The following is a 6,156-nucleotide window of genomic DNA, read 5'->3' on the forward strand; positions in this document are numbered from 1 at the left end:
TGGATACATGGTTCAGAGGCTTGCAGTGTCGCAGATACCTGTTCCGTTGCGTTGTGAGCTCTCTGATGGAAGTTATGGCATAATTGACTAACAAAATAATTTATAATAAATTTAATTAGCAATTATGCTAATCGTTTATACACGATTGCGGGGTATGGTTTTTTTTTTACATTTTGTTTTTATTGGTATTTTTCATTTGATAGGGGGTACAGAAGAGAAAGGGTAGGGTGTGGCACCAGCATAATGCATCAGACCTTCTGCAATGTTGGTTATGACATTCTGTGGTTGGGTACAATCTTAAATGATTATGACCGTGTACAGGTTTGGGCCTCTGTTAGGAGGTGTATCTTTGTTGCGGTTAGACCTTGCACAACGTTGTGGGTGTCCCTAATAGTGGTGCGAGGTCTAGGTGGCTCTATCGAGGCGACTGCTTTGCAGAGTGCTGGTCATCCGTTGGGTAGGTGCCCATTGTCGGTGCCAGGGAGTTATGTATATACAGAAACTGGGGTGGGGTATGAAGGGGATTGGTGTTCTGGCCGTTTGTGGTTCAGGATTGGAGGAGGTTAATGTGCCAGGGAGTGTGGCATAGTTGTGAATACAGAGAGCTAGTCTCTGTATTCATCGTTCAGAGGCTTGCAGTGTCACTAATACCTGTACCGCTATGTTGTGAGCTCTCTGCACTGGCGGAACTATCGCAGTTGCAGGGGTCGCAAGTGCGACTGGGCCCTTCACTCCAGGGGTCCAGCCGCCCTTGTGCCCTGCTGATACATATTCTGATATTCCTTCAGCCAGGGGGCACTTACAGCAGGTGAAATCAGACTAGGAAGGCTTCCAGTGCAGGTGGAGGGCCCTGGGCTGGCAATAACCAATCACCCCACATCTAAGTGACTTCATTCAGGTAAGTCTCCCCCCACCCTGGGCAGAGGGGCAGGGAATGAGGACAAGGCACACTTCAGACTGTGGGAACCTTAAAAGTGCCCTTCTATAGAGTTATCTCAGTGTTTTACTGTGGTCATACCTGGTGTCCCCGTAGATCAAGCATGTCAAACTTGTGGCCCACAATTAATATTTTTGCGGCCCGGCAAGCTGCGAGTTTGCCATGTTTACTAAAGTAGAGTAGGCACCTGCTCGCCCCACATTGCAGCTTCCTACTCTGCCAAAATTACCTGGCCAGGGAGGAGAGGTGCCTGGTGGCAGCGAGGGAGCTCAGTCTTCCTGCTCTTCACTGCTCCCTCACGCGTGACCGCGCCCTCTGTAGTGATGCCAGGTGCCGGAATATGACGTCATTCCGGCACCTGGCATCACTAAACTACGCTCGTGAGGGAGGTTTTCAAGGAGAAGCAGGAGGATCCGTTTGGCACAGGATGCGGACGGCGCCATACTGTCTGTGGCAATATGAGTGGAGTCTGCTTTTGGCTAATATTGTTTTTGGGTTTTTTTTTAAACAAGGGCTGGGGTTTAGTAGAGGGGGGACTGTGAACTAGTACAGAGGGGGAACTGGAATTTAGTATAGAGGGGGGACTGGGATTTAGTACAAAGGGGGCTGGGATTTATTACAAAGGGGGGGACTGGAATTTAGTATAGAGGGGGGGGGACTGGAATATAGTACAGAGGGGGGATTGTGAATTAGTACAGAGGGGGAACTGGAATTTAGTATAGAGGGGGGGGACTGGGACTTAGCACAGAGGGGGGGACTGGAATTTAGTATAGAGGGGGGGCTGTGAATTAGTACAGAGGGGGTGACTGGAATTTAGTAGAGGGGGGGACTGGGATTTATTACAGGGGGGGGGGACTGGGATTTAGTATATGGGGAGGTCTGGTATTTAGTAGAGGGGGTGCTTGGATTTAGTAGAGGAGGATGCTGTTTTTTTTATACTGAACTTTTCAAAACAAGAGAAAAGATAGTGTAAGCCAGAGACCAAAGGTCTAGGTAACACTGGTGAGATACAGATCTCAGTTGTCTGCTAAAATTTATAATCTTTAATTAGGTATACATAACCATGAACAAATAATAAAACATAAAACATAAATACTTAATAGATAAATAGAAAATCACCCAAGTGGTGAAAGAGGAGATTTTAAGGGGCTCAGGGAGTAATGGGAGAGGTATAAACTTAGACAAATATACTCTAGATATATACCTCACTAATAGGTGGTTCTATGCTGCACTCCACAGTCAGTGCGTCATACTAGCGTATACTTCCCTTACCAGTATCAAGGGGTTTGGATTTGTCTACGCTTCAGCTGGTTAGAATAGTAGTCACTGGTATCTCCTATTTATATTTCCTATTAGTGAGGTATATACCTTAAAATCTCCTCTTTCACCACTTGGGTGATTTTCTATTTATCTATTAAGTATTTATGTTTTATGTTTTATTATTTGTTCATGGTTATGTATACCTAATTAAAGATTATACATTTTAGCAGACAACTGAGATCTGTATCTCACCAGTGTTACCTAGACCTTTGGTCTCTGGTTTACACTATCTTTTCTCTCTTTCTGTATATAATACAAGGGTTACCCCCTATTGAGATACGATCTGGACACACTTATCTTATCCCCGCAAGGGGGTTATTTTCTTTTCCTTAACTTTTCAAAACAAACCTAAGTTTGTCTATGAAAACGTAAGGTTTTGGGGTTTATTTGGGGTTTATTTGCGGCCCACACAAACTTAAACCTTGTTTATGTGGCCCGTGCTAGCCTTTGAGTTTGACATGCTTGATCTACTGTTTCTGCCGAAACCCCAGCGATTCTTCCGCATTGTGTCACAGGCTAGGGTTTCAAAGCAATATAAATTTTTAAATAATTCTATACTGGTAGGTATACTAATTGTCAACCCATAGCCTGTATCCCTTATTTAACAAGGGAAGGATTAGGTCCCAAACAATCTTGCCACTTGTACCCACAGAATTAGGGCTATCCTTCCCCTGCCCCCCGATATACACACACATTGCCCCTGCCCCCCATACACACACATTGCCCCTGCCCCCCATACACACACATTGCCCCTGCCCCACACACACACACACACACATTGCCCCTGCCCCCCATATACACACACATTGCCCCTGCCCCCCATATACACACACATTGCCCCTGCCCCCCATATACACACACATTGCCCCTGCCCCCCATATACACTCACATTGCCCCTGCCCCCGATATACACACACATTGCCCCTGCCCCCCATACACACACATTGCCCCTGCCCCCATACACACACATTGCCCCTGCCCTCCATACACACACACACACACACATTGCCCCTGCCCCCCATATACACACAAATTGCCCCTGCCCCCCATATACACACACATTGCCCCTGCCCCACACACACACACACACATTGCCCCTGCCCCCCATATACACACACATTGCCCCTGCCCCCCATATACACACACATTGCCCCTGCCCCCCATATACACTCACATTGCCCCTGCCCCCGATATACACACACATTGCCCCTGCCCCCCATACACACACATTGCCCCTGCCCCCATACACACACATTGCCCCTGCCCCCCATACACACACACACACACATTGCCCCTGCCCCCCATATACACACACATTGCCCCTGCCCCCCATACACACACATTGCCCCTGCCCCCATACACACACATTGCCCCTGCCCCCCATACACACACACACACACATTGCCCCTGCCCCCCATATACACACACATTGCCCCTGCCCCCCATATACACTCACATTGCCCCTGCCCCCATACACACACACATTGCCCCTGCCCCCCATACACACACATTGCCCCTGCCCCCCATACACACACACACACACACACATTGCCCCTGCCCCCATACACACACACACACACACACACATTGCCCCTGCCCCCATACACACACACACATTGCCCCTGCCCCCATACACACACACACATTGCCCCTGCCCCCATACACACACACACATTGCCCCTGCCCACCATATACACACACATTGCCCCTGCCCCCCATATACACACATTGCCCCTGCCCCCCATACACACACATTGCCCCTGCCCCCCATAAACACATTGCCCCCACATACACACACTGCCCCCCATAAACACACTGCCCCCACACACATACATTGCCCCACACACACTGTAACTGTCACACACACATACTGACCCACACACACACTGCACCCCTGACATATACTGCCGCCCTCATGTACACACTGCAACCTTCACACACACACACTGCTAATACACTGTCCCCCTCACACACACACACACACACTGCACCCCTCACACATTGCACCACTCACACATACCACTGCTCCTCTGCCCTACTACAGCCCCATTCCCCAGAGGACCTCAGGTAAGTTGTCAAACAGTTCTTAAACAGTTTGACTACTTACTCTGGGAGGGGGTCTTGGCATTATTGGCACTATAACCACTAAACTGAGCTGTAGTGGTTATTGTGTCTGGATTATTTATTTAAATAATCTACAAGTGCCCCTCCCGAGATCAGGCTCTGGATCCGCCACTGCACTATCACTGCCTGCCAGAATGGCATACACCTCCTCTGTTAAATAGCGACGTGCCATTCTAGGGGGACAATTAACTTATACAAAACTAAGGGGGTAATTACCTATTATCTACCTGCCTAACACCCACTACCCACAAAAAATAAAATAAATGTACTGATCACAGTTTAGGCAGTACTGAAAGGGTTATTTAAAAAAATAAATAAAAAAATAACCCTAAAAAAGGTCAGCCTGATCAGAGATTCCTCTGATCACAGTGATCACTGATACAGTACTAGACAGCAGATTTACTGTACAGTACAGTGATCACGGCAGGGATGACCCCCCCCCCCCCAAAAAAAAATGTATATAGTACAACAAGTACTAAAAGACCTAATCAGGCTGATCACATTGTTAATGCTGTGTTCTGCAATGGAAGGGTTAAAAATCGATTTACTTTTAAGCTAAATTAAACTTTTTTTAAATTTATTTTTATTTATTTATTTATTTATTTATTTTAATTCTTTATTTTTGTTGTGCACAATATTAACAAATAACCTTGGTGCGCCACAACAGCGACATCAGGGTGAATTGATGAACATTCGCTATACAATTTGTGACATTTGCTAAACAGGCACATTTTTATGTGACTAGTATTTCAATAGTTTAGGTTCTCGTTTAAGTGGGTTAGCGAGGTGCACATGTCAGGAAAGGGTAAACAGAGGAGTGACAAAGATACGAAGTATGACATGTGCAAGCATTGTATGAACACGGCTTTACAATGTAGCATACGTTAGGTTAGTTCTATCCTATCTCTTGTCTGGCTAGGCTGGGAATAGGTGGTTGCAGGGCAGGTAGCATATAATAAGCATGTGTGAAAATACTACTGCTGGTTATAGATTTGAGGTGATCTAAACAAAGGAAACATGTAAGATACGAATAAAAGAGCCTCTGCAGACATGGGGCCTGTGGAGTAAGAGAAGGCATTGAGAGAACATGTACAAAGAATTACATGAGCTTAACTAGCCTATATGGTTTCTGCTTAGTTGATGTACACGAGTAGATTACTGCACCTTCCAGGATCAAAGTAAAGGGAGTAATGAAAATGATAAAGAAGATGGAGCCAGAAGAGAGCAAGAAAAAAAAGAAAAACAGCCATATTGCTAATATTGCAGAACAAATTATATATGACATTGCTCATACAGTGGATCTGGTCTCTGCTTCAGCATATCCCCTTAGGTGACAAGGATGGGGAACATGTGTGAGAGTCCTTGTTAGCGTCCATAGTGCAGTGCCATAGTGGTGGTGTTTCTTCGGCCTGTGTGGTTGGTGCTTTAAGGCTAAGGCCCGTGAGGCTCTTTTCCCAGGAGGACGGGTTACAGGATAGGTAGGCCTTTGCTGGCGAGATTTGCCCTGAGGGGATTTTCTCCACCGTGCTACTGAGTCATTCTGCCTGTAGCTTCAACTCCGATGTTCTTTGCCGCTCTCTTAGTTTAAGCCAGCATCGCTGGGCTTGCGTTATGATTGTGCTGGTTAGGGTGCTGTACGGCTCCTCTCCTCTAGGGCCTCGTGAGGCATCCACGCTGCCGCCATCTTGGGAGGTAGGTCTTTGGAGTGCCGAGCCTTCTGATTCTCCACCTCTCCCGAGCTCTCCGCAGTGGGGACCGGGATAACCCCCCCGGCC

The sequence above is a fragment of the Pelobates fuscus genome, chromosome 1 (genome assembly GCF_036172605.1).
Source record: "Pelobates fuscus isolate aPelFus1 chromosome 1, aPelFus1.pri, whole genome shotgun sequence".
NCBI lineage: Eukaryota > Metazoa > Chordata > Amphibia > Anura > Pelobatidae > Pelobates > Pelobates fuscus.